The sequence below is a fragment of the Arvicanthis niloticus genome, chromosome 1 (assembly GCF_011762505.2).
Source record: "Arvicanthis niloticus isolate mArvNil1 chromosome 1, mArvNil1.pat.X, whole genome shotgun sequence".
Classification (NCBI taxonomy): domain Eukaryota; kingdom Metazoa; phylum Chordata; class Mammalia; order Rodentia; family Muridae; genus Arvicanthis; species Arvicanthis niloticus.
Window position 1 is genome coordinate 117,843,330 of NC_047658.1, and position 21,699 is coordinate 117,865,028.

At 38.4% G+C, this 21,699-nt stretch overlaps 1 pseudogene; it reads right to left on the reverse strand.

Moving 5' to 3' along the window:
- The window catches only part of LOC117722356 (uncharacterized), a 32,060-nt pseudogene extending 12,164 nt beyond the window's left edge, over positions 1-19,896 (reverse strand).
- Between the last annotated feature and the right edge of the window lie 1,803 nt (positions 19,897-21,699).

The window sequence follows — 21,699 nt, forward strand, 5'->3', positions numbered from 1 at the left end:
ATATTTTTGTATCTGTTGACTCTGCTTTGTGACCAATATATGGTCTATTTGGAGAAGGTACCATGAGGTGCTGAGAAAAAGGTATATATTTTTTTGTTTTAGAATGAAATGTTCTATAGATATCAGTTAAATCCATTTGGTTCATAACTTCTGTTAGTTTCATTGTGTCTCTGTTTAGTTTCTGTTTCCATGATCTGTCCATTGCTGAGAGTGGGTGTGTTGAAATCTCCCACTATTATTGTGTGAGGTGCAATGTATGCTTTGAGCTTTAGTAAAGTTTCTTTTATAAATGGGGTGCCCTTTCATATGAAGCATAGATGTTCAGAATTGAGAGTTCATCTTGGTACATTTTTCCTTTGACGAGTATCAAGTGTCCTTCTTATCTTTGATAACTTTTGGTTGAAAGTCAAATTTATTTGATATTAGAATGGTTACACCAGCATGTTTTCTGGGACCAGTTGCTTGAAAAAAAATTTTCCAGCCTTTTATTCTGAGGTAGTGTCTGTCTTTGTAACTGAGGTGTGTTTTCTGTATGCAACAAAATACTAAGTCCTTTTTACTTATCCAGTTTGTCAGACTATGTCTTTTTATTTGGGAATTGAGTCCATTGATGTTAAGAAATATTAAGGAAAAATGATTGTTGCTTCCTGTTATTTTTGTTATTAGAGATGGAATTATGTTTGTATGGCTATCTTCTTTTGGGTTTGTTGGAAGATTACTTTCTTGGTTTTTCTAGGTTGTAGTTTCCCTCCTTGTGTTGAAGTTTTCTATCTATTGTACTCTGTTGGGCTGGATTTGTGGACAGATATTGTGTAAATTTCGTTTTGTCATGGAATATCTTGGTTTCTCCATGTATAGTAATTGATTCTTTTGCTGGGTATAGTATCCTGGGCTAGCATTTTTCCCTTAGTTTCTGTTTGACATCTGCTGAGTGTCTTCTGGCTTTTATAGTCTCTGGTGAGACGTCTGGTGTAATTCTGATAAGTCTGCCTTTATATGTTACTTGACCTATTTTTCTTACTGCTTTCTATATTTTCTTTGTTCTGTGCATTTGTTGTTTTAACTATTTGTGTCTAGAAGAATTTCATTTCTGATACCATCTGTTTGGTCTTCTGTAGGCTTCTTGTATATTCATAGGCATCTGTTTCTTTAGATTAAGGGAGTTTTCGTCTATAATTTTGTTGAAGATATTTACTGGCCCTTTAAGTTGGGAATCATTACTCTCTTCTATACCTTTTATCCTTAGGTTTGGTCTTCTCATTGTGTCCTGGATTTCCTGGATGTTTTGGGTTAGGAGCTTTTTGTGTTTTGCATTTTATTTGACCATTGTGTCAATGTTTTCCATGGTATCTTCTGCATATGAGATTCTCTTTTTTATCTCTTGTATTCTGTTAGTGATGCTTGCATCTATGACTCCTGACCTCTTTCCTAGGTTTTCTATCTCCACGGTATTATCCTTTTTTTTTTTTTCTTTATTGTTTCTACTTCCATTTTTCAGTGCTGGATGATATTGTTCAAGTCCTTCACCGTTTTGGTTATGTTTTCTTGCAATTCTTTAATGAATTTTTTCTGTTTCCTCTTTAAGTACTTCAACTTGTTTACCTCTGTTTTCCTATATTTCTTTAAGGGAGTTATTTATGTCCTTCTTAAATTCCTCTATCATTATCATGAGAAGAGATTTTAAATATGAATCCTGCTTTTCTGTGTGATGATGTATCCAGGTCTTGCTATGGTGGAAGACTGATGATGCCACTTAACCTTGGTTTCTGTTGTTTATGTTCTTTTACTTGCCTTTAGCCATCTGGTTATCCCTAATGCTACCTGCACTCACTGTCTCTGACTTGAGCCTGTCTCTCTTGTTATCTTGTTTTGTCAGATCTCTTCAGAGTCCAGCTGTCTCTGTGATCCTGTGATCATAAGATCCTGGGTGTAAGAGCTCGTGGGAGTCCAGCTTCCTCTGGGTGTTGTGGGACTAGTTGCAGAGATAGCACCTAAGGTGTGCTCAGGGCACTGGCTCAGACAGGAAGAAACCCATGGCAATGGGTCAAGATATTGTGTCTTCATGGGAGCAGACCAGCTAGGAGTCTGCTCCAGCAGAATGAACCAGGTGGAGGTAGTGGAAAGGGAGTGGTATTCAGAGGGCAGGGTTTTGGTGGGTAATGGGTTCTGAGTGACCCAGTTCCCAGCTGCAGCTCTGGGATTTTGGGTTGTGGAGGAGGGTTCTTATACACTGCTCTGAGTGCAGTGGATCCTCTAAGAGGGATCAGGATATGGTGTCTTCTCAGGCGCAGACATTTTTATGACATTTAAAATTTCAATTCATGAAAATTGGTGGTTGTTCTATATTCTGGCATTTTCCCTAATTTAATTCTCTAGTGTCTAAAAGTTTCCATTAAAGGGGTTTTTCATTTCATCAGTTATTTCAAGATATTTTAATTTATTTGTTTTTTCATATTATTTTTTTACTTATTCATTTTACATCCCACTAACTGCCCTGTCCCAGTCACCCCCTCCCACAATCCTCACCCCATTTCTCTTCCCTTCTCATCTCATTGGGTGGGGTCCCTCCTAGGTATCCCCTTACCTTGGCACATCAAATCTCTGAGGCTAGGTACATCCTCTTCCACTGATGCCAACCCAGCTAAAAAATATCCCAAATAAAGGCAACATTCCATTCCAGTTGTTCAGGATGCACATGAAGACCAAGCTACACATCTGCTACAGGTGAATGGTGAGGCTTAGGTGCAGCACATGTATGTTCTTTGGTTGGTGGTTCACTCTCTGACAGCCACAAGAGTCAAGATTAGTTGACTGTGACTTTCTGTGAAATTCCTATCACCTTCCTTCTGTTCTTCCATAAGAGTCCCCAAGCTCCATCCGTTGTCTGGCTGTGGGTGCCTGAATCAACTTTAGTCAGCTGCTGGGTAGAGCCTCTAAGAAGATAGCATGATAGACTTCTGTTCTAAAAGCATAATAGAGTGTCATTAATACTGCCAGGGATTGGTGCTTGCCCATGGGATGGAACTCAAATGGGATCTGTTATCGGTTGACCATTACCTCAGTTTTTACTCCATTCCCTGTCCCTGAATTTCTTCTAAACAGAATAAATTTAGGGAGGAAAACTTTGTGGATGAGTTAGGTCCCTATTGCCACAATGGAATTTCTGCCTGGCTACAGAAGGTGTCCTCTTCCGGTTCTATATCCCCAATGCTGTGAGTCACAACTAAGGACACCATCATTTATTCTTGGGATCCTCCTTAATTCCTGTTTCTGTCTCTTCCTGGAGAAGTCACCTAACTCTCAACCACTATCAGTTGCAGATTTCCATTCATTCTCATGGCCATCAGGCTATTCTTTCTGACCCTCCCCACATCTGATCTTGAATGACTCATTCCCATTCCTATCCCTCTCCCACCCAGCTCCCTCCCTCCATCTGCCTCTTTTATTCTTTTTAAACCACTGTATTGATACTTTAATGGGTGAATTATATATTGCTCAATGGTAGCTCTTAAAATTAGAAATGGATTTCAATTACTGAAATGATTCATTAAAGTATAACTTTCTAAATATTCCTAGGTGTTTTATCTTGAAAGTGAAGAACAAGAGAGACATTGAGCATGAAAAGATCAGTATTTGCATTTCCCTGATGAGTAAAGATGTTGAGTATTTCTTCTGGTGCTTCTCAGCCATTCGAGTTTCCTCAGTTGAGAATTTGTTGTTTAGCTCTGCCTGAGATACCACTTAATACCAGTCAAAATGGCTAAGATCAAAAACTCAGGTGATAGTAGATGCTGGCAGGGACACTCCTCCATTGTTGGTGGAATTGCAAGCTGGTACAACCACTCTGGAAATCAGTCTGGCGATTCCTCAGAAAATTGGACATAGCATTATCTGAGGATTCAGCTATACCACTTCTGGGCATATACTCAGAAGATGCTCCAACATATAACAAGGACATGTGCTCCACTATGTTCATAGCAGCCTTATTTATAATAGCTAGAAGCTGGAAAGAACCCAGATGTCCTTCAACAGAAGAATGGATACAAAAAATGTGGTACATTTGCACAATGGAGTATTACTCAGCTATTAAAAATAATGAATTTGAGAAATTCTTAGGTAAATGGATGGAACTAGAAAATATCATCCTGAGTGAGTTAATCCAATCAAAAAGAACATACATGGTATTTCCTCACTGATAAGCAGATGTTATCCCAAAAGTTTGAAATAGCCAAGACTCAACTCACAGACCACATGAAGCTCATGAAGAAGGAAGACCAAATGTGGATGCCTCAGTCCTACTTAGAAGGAGTAACAAAAAATACTCAAGGGAGCAAATATGGAGACAAAGTGTGGGACAGAAACTGAAAGAGGGGCCATCTGGAGACCACTCCATCTGGGTATCCATTGCATGTACAGTCACCAAAGTTAGACATTGATGTGGATGCCAGGAAGTGCATGCTGACAAGAGCCTGATATAGCTGTCTCCTTAGAGGTCTGCCAGAGGCTGACACATCCAGAGACCAATGCTCACAGCTAACCACTGATCTTATCAAGGGTTTCCAATGGAGAAGTTAGAGAGAAGACTGAAAGAGCAGAAAGGGTTTGTGGCCCCATGAGGAGAGCAACAATACCAACCAACCAGAGCTTCCCAGGGTCTAAACCACCAGCCTGGGAGCACATAGGAAGGAACCCATGACTCCAACTGTATATGTAGGGGAGGATGGCCTTGTTGGGCATAGGTGGGAGAGGAGATCCTTGGTCCCATGAAGGCTGAACACCGAGTAGGGAGGAATTCAAGGGTGGGGAGGTGGGAGTGGCAGGGTAGTTGGGGGCACATCCTCATAGAAGCATGAGGAGGGGAGATGGGATAGGAGGTTCCTGGGTGGTTGGGGAATGGGGATAAGGGGATAAAATGTGAAATGTAAATATAATATCCAATAAAAAAGAAAGAAAAGATAAGTATTAGGGGATAAGGAGCAATTGAATGTAGGTAAAGAATATTTTACTCATGAAAATGAATAGGAAAGTGATTAATTTTCTAGTTTTAACTCTGCTGGGGTTGTTCATATTTGGTGGTGGACAACTGCTTGAAATCATATCTAATAGAGAAAGTATAAAATCCAGTTTAAAGATCTATACCTTCAAAATGGGTATTTTAACTGTACAAAAAATACATTATAGACTTTGTGACTGATTAATTTCATTGTGTTATCTTTGCAAGTATTACTTTGACCATATACTGTGGGTGGAATTGTTTCTCTAATTTATTTCTCACTACTACATTGTTGTTATAGGACCACTTCTGAATATTATATGTTAATTTTATAATCTGCTACATTGCAGAACTCAGAATATTCTAATCTAAGAGTTTTGCTAATTTGTAAGGTTTATTAGAACCAAAAGTTTCTGGTAGAGCTCTGGGGTCTTTTGTATGCAGCCATCAGCAACCATCAGGAGACTACTTTTTTATCTGGACACTTGGTGGTGGTCATTCTCTGGAGAGTGATTAATAGTAACTGACAGAGGGTAAAAAGGCTTTTTTTGTGAAGCAGTGTTTAATGAGACAATTTGGGAAACACAAAGCTCAGTGTACTCATGTTTCTAGTCTTAACTTTTCTCTTTCCAGAAATAACTTTGCAGTTCAGAAACTGCAGGTGTCCAGCTTCCTTCACATGTGTAGGACCAATTTCTATGTCTCACCTGCTCTAAAACTACATTGCAAAGATGATGCAATCACATGCTCTGTCTAGAGAGCTGGAGTCTGGAAATAAATAAAGTGTTGGATAACAGTGACGGCTATCCTGCTCCAAAGCCTCTGGAATAGTAGAGATGGCCACTTTAAATGCCATAGACATCCTTAGAGCAGTCTCTCTCAGTGTTGTGAGCATTGTCAAGATAAAAAAAAATCCCAAAACTCTGTAAAAAAAAGTTGGCTAATGGATAGATTTCACTTTCTGTGATAAAATGCCTACCTCAGCACAAGTAAATAAATTAATCTAACAAAGATGTCAGGCAATAGTCTTATTATATCTCCAAGACTGTTAGCCCTTGCAGTGACTCATAAAATTTTAAGTCCTTTCAGGTCTACACTCCCACCTGCACTCTTGGAAGATGGAAGTGCTGCCCCCTTCCCAACACTACAGCCTAACTGTTACCCAGGAGGTCTGACCTAAACAGGGACATGTTGCGGTAAATCTCTCGCCCATTGGAAGTCCATAGAAGAAAAGACACAAGTCAATAAGTATCAAATGAATGCTGCATGCCTAGATTGGGCAGATTTACCATTAAACTACACTATTCCCCGGCTATGAGAGCTCTTAACAACTTGCGGTTTCCTAGGTCTTCTTCGTCTTCTCTGTCTCCACCAACTGCCCTCTAGCTTTGACCAACTGCCAACTCTGCCGCCGCTTCTCTCCTCCCCCACCCCCCACCCCCGCTCTCCTCGTCTTCTCCTCATTTCCTGCCTCTGGCTCCTCCCACTCCTCTTCTACTGCGCAATCACTGGCTGTAGCCTTTATTTAACAAATTTGATTGGACAGAAGGTTTACAAGATTCATTCCTCCTTCGCAGCCCCTCCCAGGAGTGGAGTTACCATGACAACAAGAGGCTAGGGCTATCCACCACATTTCCCCCTTTTTGTCCAATAATAAAAAAATTTTTTTTCTTTTCACATATAATTGAACACTAACTATATTACCATGTTGTGTTTGTTAAAGTACAAGATAAACCTAACACCCAGTCCATCATTTTTGTTAACTAAATAGAACCTTTGCCATCTCTCTCAATTAAAAAACTTAGTTCTGAACCTGGCTTATGTCCTGTCTTCAAAATGAATAGCATCTGAAAATCATCTTCTCAAAGTAAATAGCCTGGGTTGGCTGTGAGATTATAAATCTTCAACCCCATCAGAAATCCAGGATGACTAGTTAATTAAAGATATGGGAAGCACAAAGCGTGGCTTCTAAAACTCAGCCAATTTAAATAGACCACTGAACATCTAGACAGTTCCTTATTTCAAAACGTTGGAGCATCTGGTCTTCAGCCTTCTGTCCCAGGAATCATCTGACAGACCTAGTAATGAAGAATTACTAAGGGCTGATTACTCTGTCTTGGCAGATATAATCAGTCGACTATTCTGCAAGTGTGTTTCTTTTTTGCACACTATTTTGTCTGTAGATTAAAAGAGGCAATTCTTGCCTAGTGGCTGTCATACCACAACTGGTGTAACTCCAAAGATGCTCAATTTCTTCTTAGAATCCAAGACTGGGAAGCTGTCAGGATCAGATAGGTCTCCAATAAAATAAATGTTTATATCAGAATGTTTGTAATGTCAATTCTATGGATTTCTGACGTTTTTGAAAATCAACTATATAAGGCAATCAGAACAGTTGTCTGTTAATTCCTTTCCACTAATTTTTTTTTTATTAAAAAGGACTGGGCCTAAGCCTTGTATTTCTAAATAAGATATATAGGTACAATGCCTACATGAGAGTAATACATTAATCCCACTTTTGTATTAATAAGAAACTTATGCCAGTGAAAATACTTAATTTGTATAAAATAAATTCCATATCAATGTAAGAGATTATAATTTCAACCTTGTAACTATCATAAAGATTTCTTACCAATGTAAGATATATATTTTTTTTTTTAAACTGGGTCTAAGCTTTGTATTTCTGTATGAGTTATACAGGCACAATGCCTATATAAGAGTAAAATATTAATCCCACTTAATTCCTGAGATTTAGCTCTCTAATTCCCTTGCTGTCTGAAGCTACATTTGTGAAGTATTTCTTAAATTACAACACATGTATAATTTACAAAGTAACCAGAACCATCCACCCCAACATAAGGAACTGGGGCGATGATCTCCTTTTGTCTGCTTCCAGCTGAATTGGGGCGAAGAATTCCCATCTGGGGGCCCAAAGGGAAACAGGAAAATTGGCTTAGTCAAAGGAGAGCTAGCTGGCATCATTTGCCTTGAAGTCACTGTGTACTGAGAAAGTTCATAGCAAAGCTGACACCATAACTGTTACAGTCAGAAAGGTTGGACAAGCAAGCTAGATGTTCTGGAAAAGTTCTGGAAGCAAGTCCTTAAAAGAAGAGGCTTCGATGCAGTTGCAGTAGAATCAAGCACGAAGCTGGAATAGGAGGTCCTAGAGACTCAGAATCCATGAGTATAAATCATGCCAGGGCTGAGTTTCTCTTCTTTCATCCTGTAACATATAAAACTTAAAAGCAACAGGTAGTTTTATAAAAACATTCACATGGAACATGTAGGGCACACAGCTTTGTCAATGAAGATCAATAAAGAAAGGCCACTGCCCTCTTCAGGTTAGTTTGATTACTTAATCAAACTATATATAACTTATATACATGCCCTCATAAAGGATGGCATGTATTAAGTCATGAGAAATTATTACCCAATTAAATGTTCTTGGCTTTGTATTGACATTTTAGTCCCAGCCAGTTAAGTCCATATAAGAGACATAACACCATATATACATCACCCATTTGGTTGGTTGAGTTAGTCTCCCTTTTCTTCTGTGTCGACTAGTGCTTCAGGGGGTCTCCCTTTGTCATTTCTGATCTTTATCATTTTGGAAGGAACCCACAGCTTTTCTTTTCCTGTGGAAACATAAACATAACCTCTCCCCCAGCGTAATACATTTCCCACTTTCCATTCTGACGTCATAATATCCTTAATATAAACAGGTTGATTTAGTTCAGAAGTTTTTCCACAATTCCAATGTCTCTCAGCAGCTGTGGAGTTTTGTTCATTAGCATTTAAAAATTTAGAGTTAATAAAGCACTATGTAATCTATCTTTGGGGGTTCTTATTGATCTCTTTTGCCTATTAAGCATCTCCTGTAGAGTTCTATAGGATCTCTCCACAACTGCTTGTCCCATAGGATTATGTGATATGCCTGTAACATGTTTTATATTATAATATGTAAAAAACTTCTCCATCTTATTAGAGGTATATGCTGGACCATTGTCTGTTTTAATTTGTATGGGTATTCCCATAATGGCCATGACTTCTAACAAATGTGTAATTACAGAATCAGCCTTTTCTGATGCTAATGCAGTTGCCCATTGAAATCCTGAATATGTGTCTATAGTATGGTGCACATATTTCAGTTTGCCAAACTCTGTAAAATGAAAGACATCCATTTGCCAAATGTCATTTCTTTGAGTACCCTTAGGGTTCGTTCCAGTAGGCAACAGAGTTTGGTTATATAATGAGCAAGTAGGGCATTGCCTCACAATTTCCTTGGCTTGTTGCCAAGTAATAGAGAACACTTTCTTTAAACCTTTGCTATTAACATGATGTTTTTTATGAAATTCTGAAGCCTCTAGCACGCTTCCTATCAATAGCTGGTTGATATCATTATTACCTTGTGCAGGAGGGCCTGGCAGACCTGTATGGGATCTTATGTGTGTTATATATATGGGGTTACTTCTATTTTAATAATTTGTTGTAGTTGAAAAAATAATGAGGTCAATTCAGAATTATCTTGAATAAGTTCAGCAGTCTCTATGTGTAAAACAACTCTTTCGGCATATTGAAAGTCAGTTACTATATTAAGGGATTCTTGAAAATCTGACAATACCATGATTATTGCGTATAATTCAGATTTTTGAACTGACTTATAGGGACTCTCAGCCACCTTACTTATGTCTTCTGATTTATATCCTGCCTTTCCTGATTTACTAGCATCAGTGTAAAATGTAGGGGCTCCAGATATCGAAGTTTCTTTTAAAATACGAGGGATAATCCAATTAGTTCTTTTTATGAACTGAAGCCGCTTGCTTTTAGGATATTTGTTGGTAATCTCTCCCAAAAAGTTACTACATGCTCTTTGCCAATGTTCATCTTGTGCCCATAACGAGGTAATTTCTGCATTAGTAAAAGGTACAACAATTTCAGCCGGGTCTATTCCAACTAATTGTCTAAGTCTCATTTTTCCTTTCAGTATTAATTCAGAAACCTTCTCAACGTAGGTTTTTAACTTTTTACTCTGTTTATGGGCTAAAAATATCCACTCTAGAATATAATCTTCTCTCTGCATAAGAATTCCAGTAGGAGAGTGAGTAGAAGGTAAAATAACTAAGATGCAGGCAATTTTTGGATCAATACGATCTAGATGTGTATCCTGCAGTTTTCTTTCTACCAAGGCTAACTCCTTCTCAGCATCAGGAGTCAATTTCCTAGGACTATTTAAATCTTTATCACCTTGTAAGGTTTGAAATAAATTACTTAGTTCTTGAGTGGTCAAGCCAATTGCTGGTCGCAGCCAGTTTATATCTCCAAGTAGCTTCTGAAAATCATTTAGGGTTCTTAATTGGTTTCTTCTACTTTGTACCTTTTGTGGCTTAACCGTTTGCAGACTTATCTTATACCCTAGATAATTAATAGAATCTCCTCTTTGTATTTTTTCGGGGGCTATTTGCAATCCCCAGCAAGGCAAAATTTTCGTTACTTCATCAAACATTTTTCCAAGATATTAATATCTGAATCAGCCAACAAAATATCATCCATATAATGATAAATAATTGATTTGGGAAACCTTTTGCGAATTATCTCCAATGGCTGTTGTACAAAGTATTGACACAAGGTAGGACTATTTACCATTCCTTGTGGTAAGACTTTCCAATGATATCTCTTTACTGGGCAACCTTTATTAAAGGTAGGTACTGAGAAAGCAAACCTTTCCCTATCACATTCATGTAGAGGAATTGTGAAGAAACAATCTTTCAGATCAATCACTATAATGGGCCAATCCTTAGGCAACAAGGAAGGCAATGGGATACCAGGCTGCAAAGAACCCATAGGCTGAATAATCTTATTAATTGCTCTGAGATCTGTCAACATCCTCCATTTGCCAGATTTCTTTTTAATGACAAATACTGGAGAATTCCAAGGACTGGTAGACTCTTCAATATGCTGAGCCTCCAGTTGTTCCTGGACCAGCTGTTCTAATACCTGTAATTTTTCTTTTGTCATAGACCACTGCTCAATCCAAATGGGTTGATTAGACAACCACTTTAGTGATAATGTTGTTGGTGTCTTGGTAGCAATGGCTCTTTGGGGTAGAGCTAAATTGTCGGCCTCTACCATATGTTGTTTATGAACAGCTTGGACAGTGTGAGACTGCCTAAATAACGTTTCTTAACAAATTTTAAATTTTTATTAGGAGCCTGATGAATTTCATGATTAAACATTGACACTGAGGGGATATTAATCTGGGTTTTCCACTGTTGTAATAGATCTCTTCCCCATAAGTAAATGGCTATATCAGCCACGTATGGCCTCAATTTTCCTAGCTGACCTTCTGGTCCTATACATTTAAGCCATCTGGTGCTTTGTTTTATTTTGGATAAAGTTCCAAGTCCTTGAAACTGGATGTCTACTTCATGAAGTGGCCAACTTTCAGGCCAAGAATTTGGAGAAATAACAGTGACATCTGCTCCAGTGTCAACCATCCCCTCAATCTCAATATTATTCACTAGTAGTCTTAGTTTTGGTCTTTGATCTTCTATAGAAGTTTGCCAAAATATTTGCTTTTGACTCCCTGTGAGGCCTTCTGAATTATCTATAAAACCTTCCTCAGCCTTATCTGGTGTTACAAAATTTGTTTTTGAAGCAGTGACATTTAATTTTCCTGGGAAAGAGAACTCTTTTTGTCTGGCATTGGGGCCTGCAAGAGGCCCCCCTGGAAGTTTTTTGGCAGGGTATTGCCCCATCTGTCTATTGTTGCTCTACATTCCCTGGTCAGATGTCAGCCTTTGCCACATCTTTGACATATTCCAGAAGGCCTAGTCCCCCATTTTGTATTATTTTGATTTGTCCTGTAGTCATTTCTGAGACGACCCCATTTACCACAATTAAAACATTTGAAATCTTGGGTCATCTCTAGGTTTCTAGTTGCAGTTTTTCCTATTACTGACATATCAGCTGAGTGAGATCCAACATCAGCTGTGTATCTAATCCATTCATCTATTGATGCTGACCTTGCCCTCAGTGGTCTGATTACTTCCTTGCACTCAGCAGTTGCATTTCAAAGGCTAAAGACTCAATTATTACCTTTCTTGCTACTGAATCTGATACACTCCTTTCGACAGCTGAGGTTAGCCTTTGTAAAAAGTCAGGGAAGGTTTCTTTTGGCCCTTGTATGACTTGAATAAATGGTTCAAGTCTCTTCCCAGATTCTGCAACTTTGTCCCAGGCATTTAAGGCTGACAATCTACACAATGCCAGAGTTTCTTCATCATATACAGCCTGCACCTCTATTTCAGCAAAACGACCTTCACCAAGCAGTTGGTCTATGGAAATCTCTCTTCCTCTGGCTCTATTTTGTCGTGCTATCTCCCTCGCCTCATCTCTCCACCATGCAACCCATTGTAAATTTGCGGCAGGTTCTAATATAGCTCTTGCCATATCTTTCCAGTCTTGGGGATTATTCTATTTTTAATAGCCCAAGAAGTCAGAATTTGTTTAACAAATGGTGAGTGCATACCAAAATTAGTGACACTCTCCTTAAATTTTCTCAGATCTAACACATCCACAGGTTGCCATTCAAATTCCTCATAACCCTGTGGGTAAACAACATTTGGAGGTCTTTGTTGTACTGTAACCGGATAGACCAAGGTGTGTTTTCTAATAACTCTTGGTTGACTTTTTCTATTTACTTCTGTCTTAACCTCAGTATTTTCCTCAGCTGAAAATTTAAATTCCTCCCTTAAGGTTTGTATACATGCTTCATATGTTTTTTTATATTGTAATTGTTTCCATTCCTCATTATTTTCTATCTGTTTCTCCATCTGATCTGTGAGCTGTTGCATGCTCACAGATAGAAAAGATGTTTGATCATCTTTCTAGCTCCTGTCTCCCAGTTTCATTTTCATCTTTCTGTCTCTTATTCTGATCTATAATTTCTTGTGTCTTCAATTCATTATTTTCTATCTGTTTCTCCATCTGATCTATTAACTGCTCTATCTTCTGTTCAATTATCCTTTTAATCTCCTTTCTCCACTTTTATTTTCATCTTTTTGTTCCTGTAACTTCTGTTCTAAGCCCTGCTTCCATTCCTCATATTTTCTGTTTCTCCATCTGATCTGTGAGCTGTTGTATGCTCTGTTCTATCATTTTCTAGCTCCTGTCTCCCAGTTTCATTTTCATCTTTCTGTCTCTTATTCTGATCTATAATTTCTTGTGTCTTCAATTCATTATTTTTATCTGTTTCTCCATCTGATCTATTAACTGCTCTATCTTCTGTTCAATTATCCTTTAATCTCCTGTCTCCCACTTTCATTTTCATCTTTTTGTTCCTGTAACTTCTGTTCTAAGCCCTGCTTCCATCCCATTATTTTCTATCTGTTTCCAAATTTCATCTCTATCCTGTACCAAAAGTTCTATTGTTTCTTGTAATCTCTTTTCCAAGGCAAAGAATTTTTTATCTAGAGCTTTGTCTTTTGAGAAGACATAGTATATCAAAAAAATAAATATAGCAATACTGATAAATAATAAAGTGTTCCCTAAGTTGATTTCTGTCAAACCATTTGAAATATCATCATATAAAGCCCAAAAGATATCCATTGTTTTTGTCATCTTTAAGTATCAAAATATGTTTTTTTTATTAAAAAATTATCTGGTTTGGAGCCCTCAATTCACTGTTTCTACCTGAAAACTACCTCGTAGGCAGTTGTGTTCTAGGATCACCAGTCCCTCCTCACAATTTGTTACTATAACCTTTCTATTTATCTGTTTGGCTCTCTTGACTCAGAGCAGCCTGCAATTTACTCCTCGCAACCTTAAAATCTTTTACATCTATTTATCTGTGTCTATTCACCTTTTTTAATTTAATTTTAACTTTTGTTTCACTGTTGAATTTTCGGAAGTCCCTTCTTTCAGTTTTCACAGGGCAGTGAGCAAGCCCAGCTGTAAGCTGAGTGCTACTCCTGACCTTGACCTTTGGGAAGTTTTTGTACTTTGTAACCTTTCTTTTGTTCTTTCGTCTCAAGTTAGTTGAGTTCTAAATAATACGTTGGGCGCCAATTTGTTGTGGTAAATCTCTCGCCCATTGGAAGTCCATAGAAGAAAAGACACAAGTCAATAAGTATCAAATGAATGCTGCATGCCTAGATTGGGCAGATTTACCATTAAACTACACTATTCCCAGTCTATGAGAGCTCTTAACAACTTGAAGTTTCCTAGGTCTTCTTCGTCTTTTCTCTCTCCACCAACTGCCTCTAGCTTCGACCAACTGCCAACTCCACGCTGCCTTCTCTCCCCCCCGGCTCTCCTCATCTTCTCCACTTTTCCTACCTCTGGCTTGTCCCACTTCTCTTCTACTGCCCAATCACTGGCTGTAGCCTTTATTTAACAAATTTGATTGGACAGATGGTTTACAAGATTCACTCCTTATTCACAGCCCCTCCCAGGAGTGGAGTTACCATGACAACAAGAGGCTAGGGCTATCCACCACAGGGACACTAGAAGACTGCTTTAACAAGGAATACAGGAGGTCTGCTCTAACAAGAGGCAGCACTACCTGCCTCCTGGAAGGTCTGCCTTGACCCACTACCTTCAAGGATGCCTGTTCCAATCTGACACACCCAGGCCAGTTAATACCAGAGATAATCAGATGGCAAAAGGCAAGGACAAGAGCATAAGCAACAGAAGTCAGTGTAATATGGAAGCATCCAAACCCAGGTCTCCTACCACAGCAACAACCCTTGGATACCCTAACATATCTGACGGTGAAGATTGTGACCTAAATTCCTATCTCATGAAGATGATAGAAGCCTTTAAGGAGGATATAAATAACTTCCTTAAAGAAATACAGGAAAACAGCTAGAAACCCTTAAAGAGAAAACAAATAAATCCCTTAAATGTAAGAAAATACAATCAAACAGGTGAAGGAATTGAACACAGCTGTTCAAGACCTAAAAATAGAAATGATACAGCAATCACAAGTACAGGCAACCCAGCAGGTGGAAAATCAAGGAACAAGAACAAGAAATACAGATGCAAGTATCACCAACAGAATACAAGAGATGGAAGAAAAAATCTCAGACATAGAAGATACCATATGAGATATTCATACATTAGTCAAAGAAAACGCAAAATGTAAAAAGTTCCTAACCAAAAATATGCAAAACTTTTGGGACACAAAAGACAAAACCTTCTCTGGCCACTTTATCATTGAATAGAGAACTGTTTAGTCTCCATAAGTATGTGGGCTTTTTGTTGTTTTGTTGTTATTGAAGTCCAGCCTTAGTCTGTGGTGATCTGATAAAATTCATGGGATTATTTCAATCTTATTGTATCTGTGGAAACTTGTTTGTGTTCAATTGTATGGTCACTTTTGGAAAAGGTTCCATGAGGTGCTGAGAAGTTATATTTTCTTGTTTTGGGGTGAAATGTTCTGTGGATATCTGTTAAATATATTTGGCTCATAACTTCTGATAGTTTCACTGTGTCTCTGTTTAGTTTCTGTTTCAATGAGCTATATATTGGTAAGAGTGGAATATTGAACTTCCCCAATATTATTGTGTGAGGTTCAATGTGTGTTTTGAGCTTTAGTAAAGTTTTTTTTATGAATGTCTGTGCCCTTGCATTTGGGGCATAGATGTTCAGAACTGAGATTTCATCTTGGATTTTTCATTTGATGAGTATGAAGTTCTCTTCCCTATTTCTTTGATAACTCTTGGTTGAAAGTCTATTTTATTGCATTAATAGACTTTAATTAATTAATAATTAATATTTTATTGCATTAGAATGACTACTCCTACTTGTTTATTTGGACTATTTGCTTGGAACACTTCTTTCCACTCCTTTACTCTGAGGTAGTATCTGTCTTTGCACTGAGTTGTGTTTCTTGTATGCAGCAAAATAATGGATCTTGTTTGCATAGCCAGTCTGTGAGTTTGTATCTTTTTCTTGGGGAATTAAGTCCATTGATGTTGAGAGATATTAAACACCAATGATTGTTAGTTTCTGTTATTTTTGCTGTTGGAGGTAGCATTATGTGTGTGATTTTCTTCTTTATGGTTTGTTGTGAGATAATTAATTTCTTGTGTTTTCTTGGGTGAAGTTACCCTCCTTGTATTGGGGTTTTCCTTCTAATGTCCTCTGTAGGGCTGGATTCATAGAAATATATTGTTTAAATCTGGTTTTGTAATAAATATCTTGGTTTCTCCATCTGAGGTCATTGTGAGTTTTACTGGGTATAGTAACCTGGGCTGCCATCTGTGATCTCTTAGGGTCTGTATCTTCTGGCTATTAGCATCAATCTTGAAAAGTCTGGTATAATTCTGATAGGTTTGCTTTTATATATTATTTGGCCTATTTCTCTTATAGCATTTAATATCATTTCTTTGTTCTGTATATTTAGTGTTTTGACTATCATGTGGCAGGATAATTTTATTTTCTGGTCCACTCTACTTTATGTTCTGTAGTCTTTTTGTATGTTTATGGCCATCTCCTTCTTCATGTTAGGGAAGTTTTCTTCTATGACCTTGTTGAAGATGTTTTCTGGCCCTTTGAACTCAGAATCTTCATCTCTTGTATAACTATTATTCTTAGGTTTGGTCTTTTCATTGTGTCTTGAATTTCCTATATTCTTTGGGTTAGGATCTTTTTTAACTTTGTATTTTCTTTGACTAATGTGTCAATATCTTCTATGGTATCTTCTAAGCCTGAGATTCGCTCTTCTATCTCTTTTATTCTGTTGGTGATGCTTGCATCTGTAGCTCCTATTCTCTTTTCTAGGTTTTCATTTCCAGTTTTGCCTCCATTTGTGATTTCTTTATTATTTGTAGTTCCATTTTAAAGTTCCTGAAACATTTTGTTTGATTTTTTCACCTGTTTGATTCTATTACTTTAAGGGATCCATTGTTTCCTCTTTAAGGGCTTCTACCTGTTTGCCTATGTTTTGAAGTATTTCATTAAGGTAGTTATTTATACCCTTCTTAAAAGCCTCTATCATCTTCATGAAATAGGATTTTAGGTAAAAATCTTGATCTCCAGATGTGTAAGGGTATTGTAACTTTAGATTTTTACCTTGAACTGTACCTGATGCCATAAAAAAATTCTGTCAATTTCAAAATGTCACCTCTCTACACAGTTTTTACTTTTCCTGTCTCTTGTAAAATTCTAATTCTGTGATTCATGTCAAGTTAGATGACACAAAAATTCCTCTTTTCAACATTCCAAAAACTATAAAAATCCTACTGAAGTTTTACTGCAGTAAAAGATTTAAATATTTTTTATGTATTCATTTTACATAGTACTAGCACATACCTCCATCTTTCCTCTTCCTTTCAGTCCAAACCTTATAAATCCTTCTCATAACAATGACCTTTCCTTTTCCTCAGAGAAATAGAAGTCTACCTTAGATGCCACCCATCCTGGGATGTCCAATCACAGTATGCCTGAGAACTGTGATCCTCTCCCACTAAGATCTAACCATGTAGTCCAGTTAGGGGAAGGGGTCAAATGGCAGGCGATAGAGAAAAAAAAAAAACAGCCTCCACTCCAATTCTTAGGGAACTTCCATGAAGACCTAGTTGCATAATTGCTCTAAATGTGTAGAGTGCCTAAGTCCAGTTCCTATATGCTCTTTGGTTGATGGTTCAGATTGGGAAAAGATCTTCACCAATCCTGTATCTGAGAGAGGGCTAATATCCAATATATACAAAGAACTCAAGCAGTGCATTCCTGAGTGGTTGTATCATTGATGTCCTGTGTTTCCCCTCATCCATGTCTTCCCAAGAGAATGTCATGTCAATTTCACCCTAGATGCAACACTCTCATGGAATCCTAATAAGGACAAATACAGCCCTACAAAAGGAGGATTCACAGCTATCCCTATTGTCAATCTACTGGGCATTGTGCTGAATTTATCATCTGTATAATAAATAGATAATGTCTCTATTTAATACTGCGGGAAGTGTTAGGAAATGAAAATCCCTCAGATGGGAGGAAGGGTGCTGGAGACAACTTCCTGAAAAGCAAAGTACTGGAAAGTATTGGCCAACATTGCTGGCCCTGCCAGGACCCTCAAGTCTCCTGCTTCCAATACTTCAGACACACTTCTGCCCTTGGATATCCCATTGGAAGGAGCTAGAGGCTATAATTCTAAATCATTACAAGAATTCACACCAGGCAGAACTGTGAATTCTGTGATCACCCAATCTGTCCCCTCCTGATCACAGAATTCACAGAGAGCTAGGGACTTGAGCCATACTCTTGAGTCCATTCAGAGTATATTCAGCTGAATTTGGAATGAGTTTCCACTAATATGCACTATTTGAGGTTAATTCCACAAGCACACTTTACATTTTCCCTTCTGTCTTTTCACAGTGCCTTCCATGGACTCTTGGCTTGTTAACATTACTTCTCCCTGAGCTGTTTGACTCTCCTCGCCTCTCTTCTTTTACTTTATGCTTATTTCCAGGCACATGATTCATACAAATGTGGTTTGCCAGGATGGAAAGGATTTTCCCATTCTGTTGATCTATAAATGAATTGACATTCCCTGCACAATGTGAAGGTTTTAACATCTTGCTCTAATAAATTATTCTCCTTATATGTTACATTCTATCTGTTGTTATCCTGTCTTGAGTGTTTCACTGAATGGGTTTTGATTTTTAAAAATGACTTTTCAACTGAGAACTGTACAGAGACTTTATGGCACTCTGTCACATATCCACCCCTGCACTCATATCTCCTTATAGGAAGTGAAGTAAGGGGTACCACAAACAAGGCAACCTTATTGTGCTCAAGAAGAAGGTAATAAGGAAACCAAAAGACTCCCCTTTCCCCGTCATTTGGCCTGTCTCTCATGCCTTAGTCCCACACGCGCACACATGCACGCACGTGCACACACACACTACACCAAAGACAGCTGTGGCACTCTCTCACTGCTTCCAAAGGTTTGAGAGAATTCCACAGGATTTGTTCTGGTCTTGAGGATGTAACCAAGAGGATTCCAAGCCATGAGAAGATTGTACAGCTTTCTAGAAACTGGAGTGTGGCTCTGCAACATTAGAAGCACAGTCATTGAGTTTTTAGAAGTCCTGTCTACTCTCATCAGAGAAATGGTGAGCTCTAGGAAGTAAGTGGGACTTTTCATAACCTAGAGTGTATTAAATTCTGGGAACCTGTATTTTGGTTTCCTTAATACTTTAACTATTTAGAGCTTCTCTTCACCCCCACCTTCATTCCCCATTCCCATAGTCCCTTTCAGTGAAAAAAGCTGGACACTCTGGGAGCTGTTTCCTCTCCCTACTGGACTGTATGGTATCCTCACTCACCCATCTGGACAAGTAGCTCCAGTGGGCATTTTTTTATGAAGCAATATAAATATAAAATACTTAATTTTTCAGAATTTAATGGGTTTCATGAAATCTGTTGGCAGCTGCTTTCTCTGTCCCCATCTAAATTTTTTTTGTTTGTGTTTTGAATTATTTTTGCCTTGTATCCACAGGAATGAAGATTAGCCCTAACATTCTGATGTTCACTAAAATAATATGTCACTGTAGGTGGTAGTGGTCTTGGTTTTTCTGTTAGTAAGCTGTTAAAGAATGTCTGAAGATACTCTTGAATGTATAGTGTTCGAATCCTGCTTCAGTTTATGTGGCCGCATCTTTTTGATGGCAAACGTTTGTCAGGGAATCAATGTCTAGTGTCGTTAGTGCTCACTGACCTTCTCCTTCAGTGTTGGACCCCAAACCTTCCTTTCCTCTTAAGTTAGGGAGCAAGGGGTTCATATCTGCAGTAATCATCGACCGACCAATGGGATCTATGTAGTAGCCACTGGATTTGGCCCAATCACACCACAGTGTGGCCATTTGGGCTCTTGTAGAGATTGCCTCGGTTTCTACCATTCCTCCAGCAATTGCTTCCTCTATAAACCAAAGGGACCTGGAGACCCCTAGTTGGAGGTCACTGTGTCATGCTAAAGTGGGGGTGAGGGCCCAGGAGCTGTCACAACTCTGGGCAATCCTTGCCTATTGTAGATCCAGCCTTAATATCTGACATCCCAGGAAGTGCAGGCCCTGCACAAAGTGGATATCAAAGTGATACTGTGAGAGGTAAGTAAGAAGAATTGTTTTACCAAAGAGAATGAGATACCACATCATGTCTGCCTGCTACACTGATCTGACTGCACCGTTAGAAAACTGAATGTAACACAAACCCAGGACAGTTTTGGAACTTGTATGCTCTCTAGAAACTTTTGTGGATTCTTATAAAAGCACTGTTTTGCTAATTATATAAAATAGAAAAATAGAAAAACAAACAACCAAAAAATTGCCTTTTCAATGATGGCAATAGGTAACCGACAAACACTGTGTTTGGTCAAGCATCATTCTGCACTGCCCTGAAAGTAATTTTCCCATTTCTGTTTCCATAAACAAAAATCATTAAAGATGATAAGAAGCACTGAATTCTTCTGTGGCCACTACACTAAACTGTCTCATTGCTACCCCTGTATAATGTAGCATTCACTGCCTAAGCACGCCAACTCAGTAGCTTCCCCATTCAACCTATGGCACTACTTATGACAAGTTTCAGATTCTGAAAGAAAAACACTGGCTGTCATGAGCATTACTGAAGGACACTCACTGTGCTCTTCATTCCTCACGTGAAATACAACACGAATTCTCTAAGTTTCGAACTTGCAAGCTTGAGTTCTAATCAAAACCACACACTCATTTACACTTAATGTCTCTTCCTGATACCTCTCTGAATATTTCTACATTTTCTTCCCCAGTAAAGCAATCATGGCTTTGTATCATTTCAGGGCACAGGAGAAATTAGACAGAAGGAAAAGAGGGGTTTTAAAGGATGCCTATTGCCTACTGTTTTAAACATGGTTCATATCCACCAGCTTGATGGATGAGTGCTGTAAAGGAGAGTATGAAAGTGCTTCAGAAAATTTAGGTTACTAGCACACCTGCCTTTTATGGCTTTGCAAGTAAACATTGTAAAATAAAAACTCTTCCAGGACTGTGATACAATCAGCAGCATCACAAACAGTACACCTCAGCATAAATGTTTCAGTAAGCCGTCTATAACCCAATGGATACACATATCTAATTCTCTTTCGTCAGATCCTTTATTCTCTCATAAAACGTGATTTTCTTCAAAGCACTACCATGAGAAATTTCTAATTGCACTACATTTGTCCTAGAAGGTGGCTTGCATACACTTGGTCTGATATAGGACATTTTGTGGCCACACTATGCTGAGTGCGTCCAGTAGCAGCAGGATATGGGGACACTGAGGAGTGCTAGAATGCTCTAGTTTCAGAGCTTATTTTGAAGCATGAAGACTATCTAGTGCAGATTGGGGATCAACATCTCTAATGTACCCTTTCTGGAACAAGTTATTGTCATTTGATTCTTCAGTGACAAGGTACCATCAGGAGTCACAAAAATTGAAGTAAGTCTAGCCTCTTTATTCTAGACACCTGTACTTTATGTGGGGTGCTTTAAAAATGAATGAGAAGGCCTGAAGGTGACACCAGCATATAACAACCCAAGTTCATTTAGGTCTGAGACATTATGTCTTTGGCACAAACATAATGTTCCCTTTTACCGTCAGAGTACTTTCTTTATTTTGGCTGAAGAACACTGGCCATGAACTAGGAATGAAAGCATACACCTAGGTACATGTGTGGCTCCTTT